Source organism: Monodelphis domestica, chromosome 5 (genome assembly GCF_027887165.1).
Source record: "Monodelphis domestica isolate mMonDom1 chromosome 5, mMonDom1.pri, whole genome shotgun sequence".
NCBI lineage: Eukaryota > Metazoa > Chordata > Mammalia > Didelphimorphia > Didelphidae > Monodelphis > Monodelphis domestica.
The window spans coordinates 284,943,399-284,967,273 of NC_077231.1; positions in this window are offsets into that span (position 1 = coordinate 284,943,399).

Consider the following 23,875-nt stretch of genomic DNA (forward strand, 5'->3'; position numbering starts at 1 on the left):
AGCAAATCAGGACATTAAATACACATCCCCAAATCTAGTGCAATTATATAAAAGATTTTTTTTAAGTGGTTGTCCCTCCAAGGAAGCTCTGGCATAATGGAGAGCTTACTTGCCTTGTAGTCCCAAAATTCTGGCTTTGCAAACTCTGTGATCTTGGACAGATCACTTGACCTTACTGTTTTAGTCTTTTTTTAATCCCTTACCTTCCATCTTAGAACCAATAGAGTAAGGGGCTAGGCAATGGGGGTTAAATGACTTGCCCAGGGTCATATAGCTAGGAAGTACCTAAGGTCAGATTTGAACCCAGGACCTCCTATCTCTAGGCCTGGCTCTCAATCCACTTAGCCACCCGGCTGCCCCCTATCTTAGTCTTCTTGAATATAAAATGGGAAAACCAATATTCATGCCAGCTGCCTCACAGGGTTGTGACAATGAGATGAAAATTGCACATAAAGCAATCTGTAAGCTATAAAGAGGTCTCTGAATATGAGCCATCATTCTGAATCTATGTATCAAATATCCTATTTGGACCCAAAGACATCATCTAGAAAAAGTAATTAAATGAAAGAAAATTTACATATGAAAGAACGACATTTTCTAAGGTTCAAATGGAGTAGAAACAAGACTGGTTCTACCACCTCGCTACCATTTCCCATCACCATAAAAGTCCTGTGTTCTTTGTTTCTTTGTTGCTGTTGGCTGAAAACCAGACTTATTGGCAGAGAAATTTATAGAATGGAAGCTTTGATTTATATAAGTTTGGCTATATTTTCTTCATTTAGAAAAGCCTCTGGCATCAGCATAGTGAAATGGGAAGAATCCTAAATATGAAGAATCAGGGTCTGGGTTCAAATTCTGACACATTCTCTTCATAGTTATTATAAACTTGGATCTAATGTTTAATCTGGGCATTATACTCACCCAGTCATTCAGCTGCTAAGTGTTTAAAATGGGATTGGAACTCGGGCCTCCAAGACCACAAATCTAGCATGATATCCAATATACCACCCAGCCACTAGAACCCCAGGTTCCAATACCTGAATCTATACCATGCTGTGCTGTCCTTCAATTATTCTGAGGGGTTGGATTTTTTTTTTTTGGTTCATAGATCCTGTCTCTTAAACTAGGCAATCAATTCTTCAGCCATGGTTCCTCATAACAGAAATCCTAGTGTGCTTTGTATCCAGGTGACCTTGGGCAACTCATTTAACCTTCTGAGTCTCATATGCAGAATGATCATGTTCAAGTGGATGATTTCTGAGGACCCTCAAGCTCTCCATCTGTGGTCTTTTGGCCATGCCAGTAAAGTGGCCACCATCTATCCCTGTCAGCAGGTTTGGCACCACTGCTGAGTACCTCTTCTGTATAGTGTACCAGGGAGCTCTGTAATCCATTTCAGTGGGAAGTAGCTAAGCCATAAATTAGAAATGAATAACTGAGAGCACCCAAACTGGAGAGTCAACAACAGAATGATGATTGATCCCTTTGAGATCAAAAGTGTAAAAGGCTTTCCCCATTGTGCTGGGGCTCTAATTGGCCTCTCCTCCAGTTCGGGGAAGGAACAGAACATCAGACAACATGCAAATCACTGACATCTCCTCCTGAAGGGATGCCTTTAAAGTTTCCATCTCTGTCTTCAAGTTACAGGTTTGGTTTGACAAGGTTGTTACAGATGGGTCTTCCATGAGCCACAATGAAAAGGGGATGGATTTTCTGATGTGCATCAAGAGATAATGAAGCAGGTTTGGGATGGGAAGGTAAGAATGGGGTTGGTGGGGGGGCAACAATCAAGTGTTGATCCAATTAGGATTTTCAAAGCTATGAAGAAATGATGAGATAAAACAACATGCCCCAAATTCCTTAGAATGTGACTGAGTTGGCAAAGGCTTCAGGAAACATGAATGCATTTGATCTTTACATTACAAAATAGGACATTATTGCGGGCAAACTTTTTTGTTGCTTGCTGTTTTTAGTTCAGTTTGCAGTCACAGTCTGGCTGTGAATCATGGAGTCACAATTTTCAAATTTCAAAACTCGATGTTATAAAAGACCAAAAAACAAGGGAAGGATCTATGTCATCAGTATGTTATTGTATATTATTAGCACTGATTTGCACATGAGGCATGGCATTAAAGATACCAGGAAATAAAGGAATGGGGTCAGTCATTATCAAGGGCAAGAGGCAGCATGTGACAGCCCAGCTGGTACAGTGGATCCAGTGAATGCAACAAGATCCAAAGGAAGTTCCCCCATTCACCAATATATAGGCTAGATCCTCTACAAAGGATTTATGGAGAAGGCAGTAGGGAGGGCATGACCAAGGTCCACACAGGAAAAAAGGTATATGGAGGTTTGGGCTTTGAATCTGAATGAGCATCAGAGAGATGGTGGCTCAACCACTCAAGACATGACATACATAGAGTTGATTGCCCTAGATTTGGGGGATATTCAGATTATTTTGCTTTCAAGGTTGACTGATTTGAGAATAAAAAGTCTGATAATCTCCCCCCCCCCATCACATTCACTAAACATGACATTTTTATGCTTTTATTAAAGGATATTAAAACATTTTACAAAAAAAGTTCATGTCATCAATTCGACTGCAAATAAGTCTCTGCAATAATATATGTCAGCAGTCCTGGGAGTCTTAGAACTCCTTGCTAACTCACTTTCCACCAAGCCAGTTTTATTCTTCTTTGGCTGTCATTTCCCTAGCCTAAGAATGTCCTAACATTGGTGAATTAATCTTCCTCTCTATTTTCATCCATCATTCTCCTACTAAAACAACTAGATCATTCCCTCTTACTCACTGAATGAAATATAAGTTCCTTAGCCTCGATGAACATTCCAGGTACTCCATCAATCAGCCCCATTATACTGCTTCAAACTTATACCCTAGGATGCCCTTGAACGAATCTAATCACAGTTACCCAGTCACATTATTTGCCCCAATGCTATGTGTGATCACTTATGTTTCCATATCTCTGCTCAGGTCATTCCCCACCCCACTCCCACTGAGGATGTGCTCTCCCTTCCTCTCTACAAGCCATATTTCTTCAAAGCTCATCTGAAGTCTCACTTCTTTCAGGACTCCACAAGTGCCCAGGCCTTCATAAATCTCTCTCTGAATTTCTAAAGCAATCTGTATCATATCACTAATAAGTATAATTATTAACAAAGATAGCTAATGAATATTTAATAACACTTTGAGGTTTGCAAAACACTTTATACATATTATCTCATTTGATCATCCCCAATAATCCTGGAGGTAAATGTTATTATCATCCCCATTTTACAGATGAAGTAACTGAGGCAGACAAAGGCTAAGTGATTTACCCAAGGTCCTTCACTACAAAGTGTTTAAGATGGGACTTGAACTCAGGCTTTTAAGACTACAAATCCAGCATGATATCCAATATGCTACCAACCCACTAGAATTCCATTTTCTCTTTTTTTAAAAATCTGTATCTTCTGACTTAGAATCAATACTATGTATTGGTTCCAAGGCAAAAAAGTAGTAAAGGCTAGGCAATGAGGGTTAAGTGACTTTCCCAGGATTATATAGCTGGGAAATGTATTGGGTCAGATCTGAACCCAGGACATCCTTTCTCTAGGTCTGGCTCTCAATCCACTGAGCTGCCCAGCTGACCCCAATCCCATTTTCCAATATTTGAATCTCTATCATACTGTACTGTCCTTCAATATTTTTTTGAGATTTTAGGCTTTTTTTTTTGGTTCATATATCCTGTCTCCTAAAATTCCTCAGTAGAAAGGAGGTTGTTTTTTTTTAAGTGTTTATTGGAAACATCATATTACATAGCTATTTGAATGTGTTTCAAATGAACACAGAATATGAATCTGGGTTCTTTATCAAGAGAAAAAGTAAGATAAAATAATTCTTTTTCTTTTTTATAGTTCTAAACATTTAGCACAGGACTGGGCAGATGGCAAGTATTTACAAAGTACTGATTGACCACTCAGTGAAGGTCATTAATTTTGTATGAGACCATTCAATTGCTCTGTCTCATTCTCCTGCCTTGAAAAATCAGAGTTGAACTAGATGACTTCTAAGTCCCTTTTCTCTTTATAGTTATGGTTCTTCCACTTCACTTAAAGTTATCTCCAAACTGATCAAAAGCAAATACTGGATTAATTCAATTTCTTGAGATCCAAGTTGCTTTATTCTAAACACAACTCCATCCCACAGCCAAGGAGGATGGCAAGGAAGAAAGAGAAAAAAGAGGAGACAAGAGAAAGAAGAGAATCAGGAGATGCTGATGTCAACAATTTGCTCTGGCAAACTGTATTGAGCTTGGAAGGATGTGTAAGGCTATTTTTAAAAGCCCTTCATTTTTGCGCCTGATTTATAAGACAGATGCTAAAAATATTAATGAGTAAAGATGGTGCTGATCCATGAATATGATGAGCCTTCAGATTCTGGAGCTCCAAGGTGACAGACTATCCATGAAGGCACTTACCTCTTCATAATGCCCTTTAGGAACTGTGCATTAAAGAGAAAACACTGATATTTCAAACCATGGAGTGATATTTAACTGTGTTGTCATTTCTCTACATTGAAATCACTTTAAATGGGCTTAAAAACACACAGATTGCACTATGTATTGCAGAAGACTTGACACAATACACTATGCCTGGAATATATCTTTCCCCTCAAATGGTGAGAGTTATGGAAAACTGGTCCCTGAAGAATGGAAATGAACGATCATCCAAAGAGCAATGGAGTAGGCAGCAACATATTACAAACAAAGCATTATGAGGGTTACTTAGGCTAAAGGATGCCATCCAGGAAATGCAAGGTCTAAAATGTTTGGCTAGTCATATGGTGAGAGTGAGGAAAACCAATGGACAGCCCTGAGCTCCATTGGCATTGCCATTCATGAAATCAAGAGAAAGGAAGGGAAATACATAAAGGAGACTTTCCCCAACTAAACTGATTGGTGTCATGCAGCATGGGTAGGAATTCATGAATTGCAGTCTGCCTTGTTGAAGGGAACACCTGCATGGAGAAGTTCATAATTCTATTGGAATATACTTGAGAACTTTTGTTTTATCCATCAGGGTCTTTCTTTCATGTCAATTAATTACAACTAATAAAAAGCTAGATTCAGGCAGATCCAAGGTTAAGAAAGATACTTTAAAAGCAAAAGAAAATAGCAAACCACGAAGCATTATAGGCAACTGATTTAAGAAACAAGAGGGCCTACCAAGAGTATTCCAAATTCACACAGATATCCAGGTGGTCTGGTGGATAGAGCTCTGAACATGGAATCTAGAAAACCTGGGCTCAAATTCTGCCTCACATACTTTCTAGCTAAGATCCTGAACGAGTCATTTAATCTCTACCTCATCTATCTCATCTGTAAAAGGGGAATAATAATAATTCCTAGGATCGTGAGGAAAAATGAGATAATACTTGTAAAGTGCTTTATAAACCCTTAAAGAACTACATAGGCTAGTTTTTAGTATCATTATTATTTCAAGTATAATCCTTAGAAATAATAATATAACATTTCAAAAAGAAAAATATCTGACCCATTATTTTTTATTTAGTTGAAAATTGTACATACTGGTCTCAGCTCTTTTTATTTTTTTATTTTTAAAAGATCCCATATTTTCTGTCAACATTTTTGAATATTTAAGAACCCAGGATGGGGAAGAGGTAGAGAAGGGTCTACAGAAGTGATTAGCTAGCCCCTTTTTAGCTACTTAAAATGCAAAAGATTCATCAGTGTCATGTGGTTCTGATGCTAGAAATGGAAATGAGTTTGGAAACCCTGATTCTAACCTCCATCATTTGTATTCTGTCCACAGGTTCATCTCCTGGTATAAATAGTAGGGGTAGCTAGATGGTGTATGGCAGGTAGCTCAGTGTTAGCTGTGTGACCTTAGATAAGACATTTAACCTCTCTCAGCCTCATTTTTTGCCTCTGTGAAATGGAGATAACAGTAGCACCAACTTAAGTTTGTTGTAAGGCTCAGGTAAGATAACATAGGTATAACACTTTGCAAACTTTCCAAGTACTATATAAATGTTAGCCATTATTATTGGCCTGATCCTGATCTATGTGACCATGACTCTACGTTACTTTCCTTCTGTTTCCTACCACTGACTATTCGTTTCCAAGGTCATTCAGCTGACTGGGTGACTTCTCTCTATTAAAGGAGAGCATGAAGGGCTGTTTGGATCTTTGGGCTAAGCATAGAATCAAGAAATGGAAACTGATCCAACAAGGACACTATCCTGTTAGGAGACCTGGGGGAGATGACTGCCTCCATATTTTGTACCTATGCTATTAAATTTAAGGTCAAACCCACACTAATCAGCTTTACAACATTGTCATACAAATTAGCTATTTCAAAACTGCAAAGAGCTTTGAAACTAAAATGCCCTCACTTGTGGGTGAATTTCAACAAATGTTATAATAATTGATGTTTAAGCTTCTGGGGAACTCCTGGCATTCATTTTATCCACTTTTTCAAATAACTCCAACAGCATGATATAGTAGTAGAAAAAGATAGTTAGAGGACCTGAATTCAAAATCTTGGTTCTGATCCTTACTAACTGTGTGTGACCTTGGACAACTTACTTCTCTTTTCTTAACTATTTACTCATCTGTAAAATGAAGAGGCTAGACTGGACAATCTCAAAGTCTCTTTCATCTTTTAATCTATGATCTTATGATATTTCCACCAGGCCTCAAAATTATATTTGAAGAAAGGGCAGCTGGGTTGCACAATGGATAGAGGGCAAGCCCTAAAGTCATGAGGACGTGGATTCAAATTTGACCTCAGACATTTCCTAGTTGTGTGACCCTGGGCAAGTTGCTTAACTCTGAATGCTTAGTTCTTACCCTTTTTCTGTTTTAGAATTGATACTAAGACAGAAGGAAGATTTTTTTTTTATATTTGAGGAAAAGTTTTAATAATTTGTTGGAATTGGATTTAACTTTGCAAAGTCCTTATACTTATTCTAATTTGAGCCTCTCAACAACTATTGTAAATACTAACTGCATTATTGTCCTCCTTTTACAAAGGAAGAAACTGAGACTCAGAAGTTAAGTAACATGAATACTCATGGTCACCCAGTCAGCATTAGAAATAGGATTTTCAACTAGGTCTTCCTAATTCCACATCCAGCACTTTACCCAGCTGTCTTTCAAAAATGAAAGAAACAAAAAGATACTTTTTATAAAGAAAAGCAGCAAAGTCAACTAGGTCAGAGTAGATAAGAGTCAAGGCAATTTAGTTACAGAAACTTAGTTCAAAAAAGAAACAACCAATAAGACGTTCCAATGTGATGAAAATTGTGAGGGACAGAAGGGTTGGGAGAAGAGGAGAAGGAAGAGCAGAAGAAAAAAGAGGAAAGGAGGAATATGGAGAATCAGGGAGAGGAATAAAAGGAAAGGAGAGGAGAAGAGAAGGTGGGAGAAGAGAGAGGGGAAAACAGATGAAAGGAAGGGAGAGCAGTGAAGAGGAGAGGAAAAAGCAAGAAAGGAGAAAGGAGCTGGGAAGGGAAGGGGGGGGGACAATTCACACACACACACACACACACACACGCACACACACACACACCAGGATTTGTACAAAGGTGTGTTTTTAACTTAAAAGCCATGTTATGAAACAATGTATGGTGTTTATTTTGTACCTTAAAATGAAATTTCACTTGCGAAGCATCCTTATAATGTTACATTCTTATCAGTAAGAAGAAAAAGAGACATGACTGGTGGAAGGAAGGAAGGAAGGAAGGAAGGAAGGAAGGAAGGAAGGAAGGAAGGAAGGAAGGAAGGAAGGAAGGAAGGAAGGAAGGAAGGAAGGAAGGGAAGGAGGGAGGGGGAGAGAGACAGAGGGAGAGACAGGAGAGAGAAAAAGAGAGAAGAGAAAGAAAGAGAGAAGAGAAAGGAAAAAAGAAAGAAGGAAAGAAGGAAAGAAAGAAAGAAAGAAAGAAAGAAAGAAAGAAAGAAAGAAAGAAAGAAAGAAAGAAAGAAAGAAAGAAAGAAAGAAAGAAAGAAAGAAAGAAAGAAAGAAAGAAAGAAAGAAAGAAAGAAAGAAAGAAAGAAAGAAAGAAAGAAAGAAAGAAAGAAAGAAAGAAAGAAAGAAAGAAGGAAAGAAGGAAGGAAGGAAGAAAGAAGGAAGGAAGGAAGAAAGAAAGAAGGAAGGAAGGAAGGAAGGAAGGAAGGAAAAGAGGAAGGAATGGAGGGAAGGAAAAGAATGACAAATTGAGGGTATTGCTCAGAGCAAGAATCAAGACAATTTTGCTATAGATCATAGATTTGGGAGTGGGGGGACAACAATTACCAGAAATTCCAATTAAAAGATGAAGGACAATTTGGCCTAGGGACTGTTGACTGGAAATATTTCAGGGATTGTAACAAAAGATCTTCACTCTCATGAATTAGGGATGATCCAGAATATATGAGAGAGGACCTTCCCTCCCCCTTCCTATCTAGGATTATGCTTGGTTAAATTTACCTGGAGAAGAGAATATTGCAAAGAGTATAGAATTCTGCTTCCCCTCTAGGTCCAGAAAGACTTTTTATTACTTGTCATTTTATGTGCCACTGAGGCAAGAGCTCTTTATTAGGTCACTACTCTTTAAACAGAGACAGCCTGGGGCAAAGATTAGAGAGCTGGCTGGCCTTGAAGTCAGGAAGTCCTAGGTTCAGATCTGCCCCCAACTCTTACTACATGTGTGACCCTGAGCAAGGCATTTCATCTCTGGGTGTCTCAGGCAACTTCCTAGGACTTATCTATTGGGTCGTAGACAGTTGCAATCCTAGCTATCCACAGACTATCCTGTGAACTTGTTAATTTGAGACAATTTTAAGAAGAGACAGTAGAAATTTTGCTATTCTGTGACCATGACATCTCACAGCAATGAGTCATTTGCAGGTTTTGGAGAGGAACATGTGAAATGTCAGCAATTTTCTGACTGTGCCTTTAGCTGCTTTTACAGAGCTGTTTAGAGGATTAGTGGAAAGAGCCTAGGACATAGCCACAGAAGTTCTGGTTCTGATCATCCTTATTTCCACTTCTGTTCACAAGTCACTAAGTCTAGAATCCAACTGGAAGCATAAAGCTGTGAATTCTGGATTCTGGCAAAAATCCTCTATCCCCTTTACCCACCTATCCTGTCTGGCCCCCTGGTTCCCTATACCTCACCTAGCACCACTCCCTCCTCCAACAAGGGACCAGACCCCCCCCCCCTTCCTATCTGCCTTTGTATTTGCCAAAATCTTTTTAGTGGGAGAAGGGACAGGAGTGGGGAAGGACTTTACTCCCCTCTTCTAGCATCCAGGAGAGCCCCTGGCATCTAGAATGCCACTAGTTTAGAATACAACTTCCTCATTTTACAGTGGAGGAAATGGAGTCCTAAAGAAATGAAATGATTTGCTTGAGATCACACAGGCAATAGCAGAAATAAGGCTAAAAACACTGGACCTCTGCCTCCCAAAACCAAGACCCTTTCTACTATTCCTTGAGCCTCAGTTTCTTTATCTATGAAATCAAAATAATATTCCTTGAAAGGAATGAACTTTTTAAACCTTGAAGACAATGTGAGCTATTCCTATCTTTGCTAAATTTGTTTCAAAAGAATAACTATGTAACTTGGTTGAAAAATATCTCAATTCTTCTTCCAAAGAATGTTTATGACTGTTGCCTTTTTTAAAATTCATTTTCAGTGTGTTACCCAGTTAGAAAGTAACATAACACAGGGACACAGCCTTGGAATCCAGATTATCTAGGTTCAAATCTTGTCTATTACCGGCTACATAAGTAGGAGCAAACCACTAACCTTAGAGAAGGACCTCAGGCAACTCTTATACACTACAAATTACAAGCGAGTTACATTTGAATCAGAGGAGGGAGTTTCCACAAGGGAAATTCTCAACATTAATGAAACAAGGACCAGATTTCCCTTTCCTTCATCCATTATAAAGAATTTCACCACCTCTAAAATTGTTTATTTATATTGTATAGGTCTATTAGGGCACAGTGGATAGAGATCCAGGCTTGGAATCAGGAAGACTCAATTTCTCAATTCAAATTTGGCCTCAGACACTTAATGGTTATATGACTCTGGGCAAACACTTCACCCTATTGTAAGATTTAAATTAATGTGCAATTCTTCAAGTATTATATTTTTATACAGCTTATTATCTAACAAAATACAACCACATGACTAAGTTTTTCTACCTGCTCAAAAATCCCCGCTCCACCAAAGCTGTGACAGGAAGGAAAAAGAGCAAGAGGCAGAACTCCATCCAATTTATATCCTGTCTACATCAGCACATAGGACAAGAAGTGAGTAGGGGGCTGGGAATCATAGTTTTGCTGGGGATCATAGTTTTTAGGGTAACAGATTCTGATTATGCACTATTTACCTCTGTTTCCTCATCTGTCAAATAAGCTGGAAAAGGAAATGGCAAACCATTCCAGTATTTCTTCCAAGAAAACCCCAATGGGGTCACAAAAGGTCAGTCATTGTTGAAAACTACTGAACAACAAATATTTATAGAGTGCTTTTTAGATTGGCCAAACACTATATATCATTTCATTTGACCCCCACAACAAAATTGTCAATGCCATGGTTCTTCCTCTGGAAGATGAGGAAACCAAGACTGAAGGAGGTTAAAGGACTTGTTCAAGGTCTCACAACTAATAAATGTCTAAGTGGGTATTCAAACCCAGGTCTTCCTGACTTCCCATCTGGCACTCTATCCATGGTACCATATATCTTCTTAGGACAAATGAATGATAGAGACACCAAGTAATCTGATTCATAATGATATTGATTCATTCTTCCACTCTAAATATATTTTAGCATAACTTGAGCTTTCCCATTCATTGGTAACAATTGACTCTAAATTCTAATTTATAATAGAGTTAGAAAGAATTCTTAGAGTTAACTAATTTCAGTTCTGGGGTACTTGGAGGATATATTGCATCTAAACCCTTACTGTCAAGGGGGTGGCTATCTTATCACTGAAGAAGAGATGTCTATTTACTTTGTTAAGAAACATTCTTATAATTATTCCCTCTTGGTGCAGTGAGGTTGGAGAATGAGGAGAACTATAGTGGTTCCCCTTTCTTCACTTTCTCTCTTTTTCTCTCCTCTCCCCCATAAAAAAAGAAATTTGTAATTTATATAGTGTCCTGAGATTTGGCAAAACCCTTTACATTTTACTATTATGTCATTTGATCCTCACAATAACCTGGTAAGATGGGACTTAATAGTAACCCCATTTTATAGAAGAGGACATGCAGGCCAAGGGAACTTGTGTTTTGCCCATCATCACTTATCCATTTACATGCATCTCTGCTTTCTCCCCAGTCTAGAAGATAAGCTCATGGGGTGGGGGAGGAGTGGTTTAATTTTTGTCTTTGCATCTCCAGCACCTACCACAGGGCCTTGAATATAATAATCCATGTTGGTGAACCTATGGTACACCATGTCAGAGGGGGCTGCTCCCTTCCCCCTCTCCACATGCATCTGAGGACATTTCTCACATGATGTGCCCCTCTGCCCAGCAGCCCAATGGGAGCACTTCCTCTCTCCCCTGTCTGGGGTAAGGTGGGGGACTCACATGCGGCATGAGGGTTGTAGTTTGAGCACTTGGTCTCTAAAAGGTTTGCCATCACTGTAATAGGTTCTCAATAAATGCTTGTTGATTATTCACATAGATAATAAATGTCTGAAGCAGAATTCAAACCTGGGTCTTCCAGATTCCAACCCCAACATTCTTCATTATGCTGCCATGCTGACTTACCCAAGAAACTCTCAATTTTTTTTCAAATCTGAAAGAAGTAGGGGAAGGATGACCAAACTGGTAATGCTTGCATGCTTCAGGGAAAGATGAAAGGAAGAGGGCAGGTGGAAAGGAGAGAAGGGAGTACTTTGTTAAAGAAATGAAATTCAAGTTACCAAATGTCCAACTGGAGTTTTACTTTTCCTAGCCTTTAGCACTGCTCTGAGATTAATCAGAACTGCTTATTGTTGTGGGGGTACAAAGGCACCATGTCACTTACAAGAAAAGAGCATAAGCAGAAAATAAATTGATGTTAACAGAGGTGATTCAACAGGGTACATTAGAGTTCACTCCACAGCCAGGGTGAAAAAAGATTATATAAATAGGGGTCAGGCCAGAAAGTCAATGAGTCACTCAATGGCAGCTTTCAGGATCACTGGTTCTGATCAAGGATGATATGGTGAGTGCACACATCTCTAATAATGAAGAAGAAAGGGTGAGATTAAATGAGAAGCAGCCATGGGTAGAAAGTTAGTTATGTCTTCAGTTCTACTCAGTTTCACAGACCTTGATAAGGCACCTGTATTGAGCAAGGCCATATACTCTAGACCAAAGGAAAACTATGACTGCAACAGCAGGACAATGCTCTGGATGAACCAGAGTTGGCCATTGATACCATCCCACCTCTTCAAAATGCCTCCCATTCTACCCAACCCAGTTATTCGTGTAGGGAGAAAAGTGACTTTCCTAAGGTTAGATCTGTCCGAAGGTTAAAATTCAAGTTCCTCTGACTCCTGAGTTAGAACTTTTTCCACCATAATAGTAACTTCTCTTGGGGCAAAAAGAATTTTGTCCTTTAAAAAGACCTTTGTAGAAACAATGACAACTCAAAAGGGAAAAAAACATCCAATGACATAATTCAAGGTACTGTATAGTTGGAAATTCTTGAACCCCTAAAAACTACATTACCCAAAATTCCTTTCCATATTACCTAGAATCCTTTTCCCTTTTCCTGAATCATCATGTTTAAGTGATTGTATTTAAGTTTGCTGTGACTCCTCCCTCTCTCTCTTCTTTCTCATGGTCAAGTTAGGCAGGTTTTACTCTAGCTTTTTATTCCAAGTTGTTATTAATACAATTTAAAAAATATAATATTTTAGTTATTGAATATTAATTTTAAAACCCACAGTTTTAAATTTAAATTGTATTTATTATTAATTTAATTAATTAATATTAATTTATTATTAATAAAATTATATTATTAAATTTAAAACCCACAGTACTCTGGCAGCATTAGGGCTTTCTTGACTCAGTTCCCCTCCTTCAACTGGGTTTACAAATTTGCCTCCCAATTTGCAGATTCTGATTGGCTGAGGTAAATTCTGGCTCTTGAGAGAAAGTATACTGGTAGCCCACAGAGAAAGCAACTGATTCAGTATCAAGACCCATTCCTGCTGGTTGTGTCTCCTGTCTTGTCCTTACCTTGATTTTGACCTCTAATTGTCTAGTTGCCTTAATGACCTTGTGGCCTCTGTACCTACCTAAGTCTTTCCTTGGTCTACACATAGCCTTAGAATGACCTGTCTCCCTTGGTCCTGGCCATTGGCTTGCCTCACTTAATTGCTGGTCTCATTCCTATTGTGTCTTTGTCACAGTTCCTTCTCTCCATCTCTGTGTGCATGTGGCTTTGTCTCATTTTGTCTCTCAGTCACTGTGTGGGTATTTCTCTGTCTCTATCCTTGCCTCCCCATCTTTCTCTCTGAATGTCTCTATCTTTCTAATTGTTTCTCTTTCCAAGGCCTCCTTTCCTTCTGTTTTCAAAATATTTAAATCTACTTTATCTTCTATGAATTTTTTAATTTGACCTTGGCAACCCTTCTAGCTGGAATGTACAGCATGGTCAGTAAATTTGGAACCAGTGGACCAGGATGTGAAACCCAGTTTTGCTTTTGCCAGCTGTATATATAGATGAGTCACTCCAGCTAACTCAAAATCAAATCTGTCATCTATAAAATGAGTGGATTGGACTAGATAATTCCAAAAGGTCCTTTCATCTATAAAAATCTGTGATTCTCAGTAATGTATACAATTATTCTACAATCCTATTTCTCTCATTCCTTAGGTTGCCAAGTCCCTTGAATGTGTGAACTATACCTGCTGGTTCTATATCCTTTCTACCCAATCCACTCATTCCTGAATGATCTACAATCCAAATTTGGCTTACTCTGAAAACATTCTCAAACTAGTGGCTTCCTAGTTAAATATAGTATAGTAGACTATTTCTCATTTCCCCACACTCTTCAATTCCTCTGCAGTATTTGATACTTTGGCCATCCATGGACTTCTTTCCTTGGGTTCCATGATATAATTCTACTCTAGGTTTCCTCCTGTTTCTTTGATTGTTCCTTCCCTATCTACTTTGCTTCCTTCTCTTCTTCCCTTGCACTAATGGTGGTAATTCCTTAAGGTCCTGCTCTTAACTTCCTGATTTTCTCCCTATTTACTCTTCCTTGGTGAACACATCTATTTCCATGACTTTATTTCTCACATGGAAATTTTTACTTTAAATTTATAGTTTTCAGATTCTAAGGGCAGCCCCAAAGAGGTAGCCTATTTCTTCCTAGGTAGTCCATTTCAGTATCTAATTTTGACTTGACTTCAAAGACCTACTGGCTAGTCTTTTCCCTTGACATCACTGAGAGGAAAAGGACCTATGGAACCATGTGAGAAACAAGGGCCTTACACCTGACGAACCACTAATAAACTAGGTTCAAAACTTACCTTGGATACTTTCTAGTGGAATCACCCTAGTGTCAGATTAAAAATTAATATCCAATCACTCCAACTATTATATTTTCTAAGATTTATTAATAATCACTTGAAGTAGAGGAAAGTGATAGCTTGAGTAAAGAGCTGTTTTCCAGACCACAAAAGTGGGAGAAGAGAGAGGGCACAGTTACAGAAACTTTTATCTCCAAAACGCAAGGATGTAACATGAGGATGAAAGAGGAATATTAGGAAATGTAATTCAAGGGTACAAAATTCTAATTGCACAGTAGGCAAGTGATTTAGTCTCTTATCTATAAAGTGAGTAGACTCTGAGGTTCCTTGAAACTTTAACTTATGATCCCATTCACATGTTGGCTTTAATGAATGACTTACAACTCATGTATAACACACATGGCTCCTTTCTTCTGGAGCACTTTGAGAAATGGTCTACCATGTGGATGGAAATGAAGAAGAAGAATTGCCTTCCGGGTACCAATCCTCCTGTGTTTGTGTATTGACCTCTTCTGGGAAGACCCAGCTCCTAAGCTGGTGATGCCCCAACCCAGTGGCCAGTACTTCCCAGCCACTAGCAGAGCTTGGCTCAGGCCCAAGACAATGGACCCCTTCCAATGAAGCTTACATTTAAACCCAGGGCCCTAGAACCATTAAGAGTAGTAAGTAATACAGCATTAAGGAGATCCTGTGGAAACCCGGGCATAGTGCCTTACTCAGGAGCATGATGGAGGAAGAACTTGTCAGAATGACTGCTTTTGCAGTCAAGCAGAGAGCTGAGCAGCCTTTGTGTTGGAGCTCTGATTCAGACATCCATTCCAACACAGCCAACATACATGATCCTTCAGCGCGACAAAGGGAAAATGTTGAAATTAGATTCTATACATGGGACTTCGGTGGGAGATTTCTCTCTGCTGGGGATGATTTCTCTGGTGGGATGTAGGAAGTTTGACCTGAGCTCTGAAATTTCACCTGTACTCTGAATGTCTCTGTGGGAAATCAAGCTGTCTCCCTCAGAAATGGGAAACCTTGTAGCTTATGCCAGCCCTCATAATCAGCTCAAAGAACTAGCTGCAATTGTCAGTGTGTGGAACCTTCTTTGAAAGGCCTCTCTGCTGGGCTGTCATCTGTGGAGTATTCTCCCCACCCCCACCATCCCACTTCCCCTTCAATGGCCTTTCAGAGTCTTAGAGGGCTCTTGACAGATCAAAAAAGCTTCTGAAACGGACTGTTTAACAGCATTTCCCAGGATAGAATGGAAATGACCCTGTGGGTGACTAGAATAGTAAGGAATGAAGTGTATTCTTAGGGAATTCTACAGGAAGACCAGGTTTACCAAACCTCTGCCTCACAGCAATGGGTCTCATGGTGAGAGGTTCAGATGTGTTGAAATAAGGAAGGTCAGGAAAAGTACCTGCACATTTTAGTGTTTCCTTGCCCCAAACACCCATTATTCTGCAAATCAGCATCATTGTTGCTTGGAAGATTAAAAAAAAAAAAAACACCTCTCCAAATCTTCTTCCTTTTTTTTCCAGAACCCACAAATCTTGTGGCCAGCTTTATTGAGAAGGAACTCATATGTTTTTAGTCTTGTTTCTTCTGTTCTAAGCTTTGACATAAAGAGTGAAACTTCTTTGTCATTTATTTTGGCATTCTGTCTTTCTTTGGGAAAATTAAAGCTGCCAGCTTTTAATCCTGCACATTCCTTTCCCTGCCTTCTTCTCTCAGTCACTTATGGTGTAACAATTCCAAATTCTTATTCCTTAAATCCTTATGTGATACTTCTCATCTACTAGACATATGATGGAATAGACATTGCTATGAACTTCCTTCAACTTCTTGAAATATTTTAGGGTTATCCCTCTTTTGCTCAGGACCACAAGGATGCCACTCTGCTTGAATGGCTCAGACAGAATCTCAGAATCTTGGAGCTGGTTATCTGGTTCCAAAAGGGAATCTCCAATACATGAGCCTCTGCTTGAAGATACCATTATCTAACCACCACCACCACCCATTCTTCTTCTGGATGGCTCCAATTATTATGAAGGTTCTCCCTATATCAGGCTCAAATTTTCCTCTTGGTAAACTCCAACTATTGCTTCTAGAGCCAAGCCAAACAAACAAACAAACAAACAAAAACAAACCCAATCCTAATCCCTTTTCTATTTAACAGTCCTTCCAATAATTGACGATTATAATATGATCCCTAATCATCTCCTCCAAGATAGCATCCCCAGTTCCTTTTTTAAGGGTTATTCATGTGATCTCAAAGCCTTCCCACTTATACTGTTCTCAGTGTCCAGTTTATCAGTGCCCTCCCTCGATTCTGGTACCCAGAACTGAATTTGACCTTCCAGATAGGATTTGATTATATCAGGACTATTACCAACCTGGTTCTAGGTATTACTCTTCTCAATGTATCCTGTTGACTTACACTGAGCTTTCAATTGGACAAAACCCAAATATTTTTTCAAATAAATCACAATCTTCCTATGTCTGTTTTCACTGTATATTTAATTTTTGAACCCATGTAAGTCTTCACATATGTTAATTATCATTTTATTGGATTTAGCTTAAAGTTCTAGCCTGCTGAGGTCTTTGGGCATTCGGAGCCTGATTCTGTTTTCCAAATTGTTTACATTTGTTCTGACTTTGGGTCTTCTTCAGAATTCCCTTTTATGGCTTTTTCCAAATCACTAGGACAAAGTGTTGACAGCACAAGGCCAAACACTGTTCCATAGGGCATACACACTTCCTTCCAAGTTGACATCCAACCCTTAATGCCCCCTCATTGGATCCAGTCATTCAAGCACTCAGAACCCAACTGCACTATCATCTTCCTCTCTGCCATGATCCCATTTTATAGATGGTCTTTTTCTGGCTCTCATACATGATGTGACTGCCAGAGTTCATCTCACAATGAGGAGCCACTGAAGATGCATGGATCCACAATTACAGCAAGAAAAATTATGTGTTAAACCAAGTCCAAATATAGCACTAGATCCTTTGTTACTTATTGTATCCTGAAACCCCCAGGGTAACTCCCATTTGGGGAGAAATTCCCTCCCTGCTAGAAAAAAAAAGGCTGATGTTAAGTTCATTATAGTTCATTGTAATTTCTTTGCTGACTTGTTAATAATTTTCCTGTAACCCATTCAAAACTAAACTTCTTAATTTGTTTCTTAAAGTTTCAGTAGGTTTTCCCTGTCTAACAGAAACCTCCTTCCACTCCTTACATCCCCCTCCATAGCTACCACCTCATTCTAAATTGACAGCAGCCTTCTTTTCAAGGTTATTCCTGGGAGAGTTATGAGAAACTCTACAATATAGACTTCCCAGCCCATCACCAGATAATAACCACTTGTGACAACTTGCCCAAGGTTGTTGGGCTAAGGAACACCAAAGTTGAATCTTAATCTCAGAATGATGCTTTAGTAGTTGGCATTATACCAGACATCCCAAATCTTCAAATTATATGCACAAAAGGCTTTCAAAATAGTGAGAACTGGACAAAAGAGATCTGAACCAATCACAGATGAGATGAGGTATGTACATTTTGTCTGCTGCTTGAGTTGTCCTGAATATGAAAATACTTTTATTCAATTACAAAAAGCAGACATTTTCGCCACTTGTAAAGGGTCCTTGGTTACAAAGCTGAATCCATTGGATAGTTGACAAAGGTGCCTGAACAGAAACCATGTGCAAAGTTACAGGTTTTGAAGCAGACCAGCAATTGGTAATGAATCTGACTCTGTTGCTTCCTGCTTTACCCATAATAAAACCCCAGCCAGCTACTCAAAAAGCCATGTTGAACAGATGTGCTCGCCAATCTGCCTCTTCCCTTTATTAGCATTAATTACTATCATTTGCTTTTATTGGCTTTATTTTTATTAACATTCCCCAAAATAAGCCAAAAAAGAAAAGAATAAATGTCATCCTACATGGGCAGTCTTCCATTCTCTCAAGAGATAAGGGGAGAAGTGAGCTCATCTCTGCATGACCTGATTGTTTGTGCCCAGAACTGGAAGAGACTCAGGATTTAACTCACTCAAGGACCTGGGAGTTCCTTGGCTGCACTTAAGAGTGGATATTGTCAAATGGCATGAGTACTAATATCAGTCAGAGTCCTAAAAAGATTCTTCATCTTTAAAATGGGGATAATAGTACCTGCCTTTCAGGGTTGTTGTGAGAATGAAATGAGATAATATTTGTAAAGTACACAGAGCTATATAAATATTATTATTATTTTCCAGACTTCTAGAGTGGTCCATGATCCCAAAAAGTTAAGGACCCCTGATCTCTACTCTGGTACTCAAAGTAAACTTCCCCTTTTTGAGTTTCCCTAGAGCTCATAGTATGGAAAAAATGTGATGTCTTTCATCTATAAAATGGGAATAATATTAACATCTACCTCCCACATTTGTTGTGAATCTCCAGTGACTTAGCATATGTAAAGCACTCTGCAAACCTAAGGACCTATAGAAATGCTAGCTCCTACTTTGATGATTATCTTTCTCAAGGTTAGCTGGACCTGGAAGGGATCTTGGAGATGGTCTAGTCCAGTAATGGTGAACCTATGGCACACATGCCAAAGATAGCACACAGTGTGCTCTCTGTGGTCACATGTGCTATCTTCCCCTCCACCTTCCCCCCCACCCCCGAGTTCATTACTAGAAAGGCAGAGGGACTCAGGCAGAGTTGCTCCTCTCCCCCTCTCTGCTGTACCTGATGATATTTTTTTACATCACCTGCCCCATCACCCAGCAGTCCAATGGGAGCACTTTCTCCCTTCCCTATATGGGGTAAGGGCAGGGGCATGCATGGAACTCAGTGGGGAAGGCACAGCATGTGGTCTATAAAAGATTTGCCATCACTGTTGTAGTCTAACCTTCTCTCTCATTTTATAGAAGAGAAAACAAACTCTAGAAACGGGAAGTAGTATTGCGGTTTAGTCATTTAGTCATGTCCTATTCTTTGTGACCTCATGAATCATAGTACACTAACCCTTCTATCCTCCACCATATCTCAAAGTTTGTCCAATGTCATGTTTGTTATTTCCATGACATTATCTAACTTGCACACAAATAGTGTGTGGGTAACATCTGAACTAGAACCTGTGACCAAAAGGCTTCAAATTCATTTCCTGGCTCCACTGCTGGCATCAGAAGCTTTAAACTAATTACTCATCTTCTTGGATGAACCAGTTTTGTCCCATTAGAGTGGTGGGGCATGGTACAGGAAGAGAATTAACTTGGTCACTAAAAATATTAGCTTGTGTCCTCATAGACTAAAGATTTAAGCACTGTGGGTGGATTGAAGTTAAATAGGATCTGACTATTTTTTTGTGTGTGTCTCATGGTTTGGTTTTCATGGAAATTTGTGCTTTGGGAGAACTAAGGATATTTATTGCTCTTCACTGGTCCTGGTTGGTCCAACCCCCTCATTTTACAGAGTAAGACCTGAGGCCTAGGAAAGATAAGTGACTTTACTAAGGTCATTCAGGTAGCAAGTATCCTAAGTAGGACTAAACCAGTTCCTCTGGCTCAGTGCTCTGATCACTGTACCACAGCACCCCCCTGCCCCCCATTGCTAGCTTTTCATCTTTGCAAAGGGAACTGATCAATAATAGAAGGGAGTGAGTAGAGCTATAACTAGCAATTGTGGTACCCAAGATACACACCAACAATATGCCTAGGTCAAGTAGATTGATTGTACTGGGGGTAGGACCAGGACATTACCTATAAGGTGAAAGCAGAGACACCCCACCATCTTTGGATACTAGGACACTGCTTAGGACACACTCCCTGACACAGAGAGTGGGGTGTAGGATCAGATCAGGAAAGAGCCCACCACCACACTGAGGATCAGGCCCTCTGCAGCCACATCAAAGCCCGTACTAACTTGGTAAATTCCCAGTCATTTCTATGGATAATGACAATAACATTTACATAGCTTACAAAGTGGTTCATAAATATTATCTCATTTTATTCTCACAACCCTGGTAGTAAATGATGCGATTGTCTCTGTTTTACAGATGGGGAAAATGAGGTACCTCCTACCTCCAACACTCTATCAACTATGCCCCTAGATAGCTGTAGCAGAGAGGAGTCCTAACAATTCTTAGATTCCAAGGAACATAGAATTCTCCATGTCATTTCTTATGATTTTAGGTGTGAAGAGTCCAAGAGACCAAGAGTCTTTTTGCCTCCCTACCACCAGTTTTACAAATGAGGAAACTGAGGCCCAGAGAAGAATATCTTATCCAAAATGATGCAGCTAGTTAGAGAATTTCATGGTATTATGTGATTTAGTCTGATAAAGAACTTTAGAAACTATCTAGTACAGCTTCCTCACTTTACAAAGGAGGAAACTGAGACTTAGCTAAATGATCTTGGCTTAGATCACATGGCTTTTTCTTCTATCTCTCCTAATACAGTCTGTCTTCTGGCTAGAAATGACTGATCTATCTATCTATCTATCTATCTATCTATCTATCTATCTATCTATCTATCTATCTATCCATCTATCTATCTATCTATCTGCTATATGTTGTATATTCACACATATGTGTAAAGATAGAGACGGAGACGGAGACGGAGACGGAGATGGAGACGGAGATGGAGAGGGAGATGGAGAGGGAGAGGGAGAGGGAGAGGGAGAGGGATGCGGATGCGGATGCAGATGTAGATGTAGATGTAGATATAGATATAGATATAGATATAGATATGGATATGGATATGGATATAGATGTAGATATAGATATGGATATAGATATAGATGTGGATATAGATGTAGATATAGATATAGATGTAGATATAGATATGGATATAGATATAGATGTGGATATAGATGTAGATATAGATATAGATATAGATATGGATATAGATGTAGATATAGATATGGATATAGATATAGATGTGGATATAGATGTAGATGTAGATATAGATATAGATGTAGATATAGATATGGATATGGATATGGATATAGATGTAGATATAGATATGGATATAGATATAGATGTAGATGTAGATATAGATATAGATATAGATGTAGATATAGATATGGATATAGATATAGATGTGGATATAGATGTAGATATAGATATAGATGTAGATATGGATATAGATGTAGATATAGATATGGATATAGATATAGATGTGGATATAGATGTAGATATAGATATAGATATAGATATGGATATAGATGTAGATATAGATATGGATATAGATATAGATGTGGATATAGATGTAGATGTAGATATAGATATAGATGTAGATATAGATATGGATATGGATATGGATATAGATGTAGATATAGATATGGATATAGATATAGATGTAGATGTAGATATAGATATAGATATAGATATGGATATAGATGTAGATATAGATATGGATATAGATATAGATGTGGATATAGATGTAGATGTAGATATAGATATAGATATGGATATGGATATAGATGTAGATATAGATATGGATGTGGATGTGGATGTGGATGTGGATATGGATATGGATATAGGTATAGATATAGTCAGGCTGGCTGGGAAAAGTGATGAGCTTTCCCTCCAGAGGCCATGACAGCTTAACAGAACAATGAGGAACCTGGATTGTCTGAACACATGGGCATTATATAGCGCCTCCCTCCCTGTCTCTCTCCCCAGATGATCCCAGGCCTCAAGATGAGAGCTCTAACATCAGAGCTAGGGCTCTGACGATTAAACTGTGCAGTGGAAATCCACAGGACCAACAAAAGCCAGTCTGACTGAGCTGCCATCTCTGCAGACAAGTGAGGGGTTGGGGAGGGGAAGCTATGAGAAGAAAGGCTGGGTTTGCTCTGGGCTTTGAACTTTGAAAGGCAGCTCCCTCTCCTCCAATCTCAGTCTTATGCAGCAGACAACAAAGTACAGAGGTAATAGGGCCCAGGAGACTTGAGATAAGTTGAAAAAACAAACAAACAGAAATAGTCCTCAGACTGGGTTCAGAGGAGCCCATCCTGACAAAGTGGCGCTCCCCAGAGCTTTGAAAGGAAGAGGGGGGAGCAGAGGCTGTTCTGCAGGTCCCCAAAGAGAAGGGTCTCAGCTAGCTTTAGAAGCCTAGAAACTGAGTCCCAGCCTGGAGCACAACTTTAATAGGTAGCAGCTTCCACCGAGATAGTGCATTTGGCCACAAATTGCTCTAATAAAGTCACTTTTTCCTTGTTCACAATGCAGTGAGGTATACAGAGGAAGAACCATGCCCAGGACTTGAGGCACAAAACATAGCATCAGTATTGCTGCCTAGAGAAAGGGGTGGTGGTGGTAGGTGGTACAATGATTATAGTGATGAACTTGAAACCTGAAGACCCAGGTTCAAATCCTGCCTCAGATAATTACTAGCTACGTGACCCTGGCAAGTCACCTAACTCCTCTAAGCCTTAATTTCTTCATCTATGAAATAAGGATAAATGAATTTACCATCCAGGGTTGTTTTGAGGATCAAATGCGAAGTAATGCGCTTTACAAATGGTAAAAATTAGATGCTATTATTATTATTAATCATGAGGACATTAAGCTGTAGTTTTGCATATCTTCTTGTTTTAATGAATTGTTTTTGCTGAAAAAGTGCAAACACTCTGAGAACCTTTTAAATTTCAGCACCCAGTGACAAAGCCTCAATTGCTCCAGCCAAGTTATAGCTCTGCCAGAAGCAACTGAGGTCATATTTATTTATTTATTTTTATTTTTAAAACACTTAACTTCCATATTAGAATTAATATTGTGTATTGGCTCCAACACAGAAGAATGGTAAGGGCTAGGCAATGAGGGTGAAGTGACTTGCCCAGGGTCACACAGCTGGGAAGTGCCTGAGGCCAGATTTGAATCCTGAGGTCATATTTAAACACCCAAAGTGAAATCTTCCAGACCCTAGGCCTAGCACACTATTCACTGTGCTACCTAGCTGTCTCACAAATGTCTGGAATATAGCAAACACTTAAATGCTTGTTTATTGATTAATGTAGTGGGAAGAGTATTAGACAAGGCATCAGAACTCTGGATTTATAGTCCCTATACTATTCCCTACACACTCACTAGCAGTGTGACCTTGGCCAAGGCATTTCCATTTCTGGGGGCCGCATTTTTCTGAGACCCTTTTCAGGGCTAATTCTATGAGGCCAATCTTAGTTTACTGTCACAAACTGCTTCTGATTGTATTTTTCTATTAACTGGGAGGATATGTCGTGTGGCAAAAAAACAAAACAAAACAAAACAAAACCCATATGATATGTTTCTCCTGAGGAGAAGCCATAGTCTTTTTACAATAAAATCTTTCCCTTTTAAACAATTT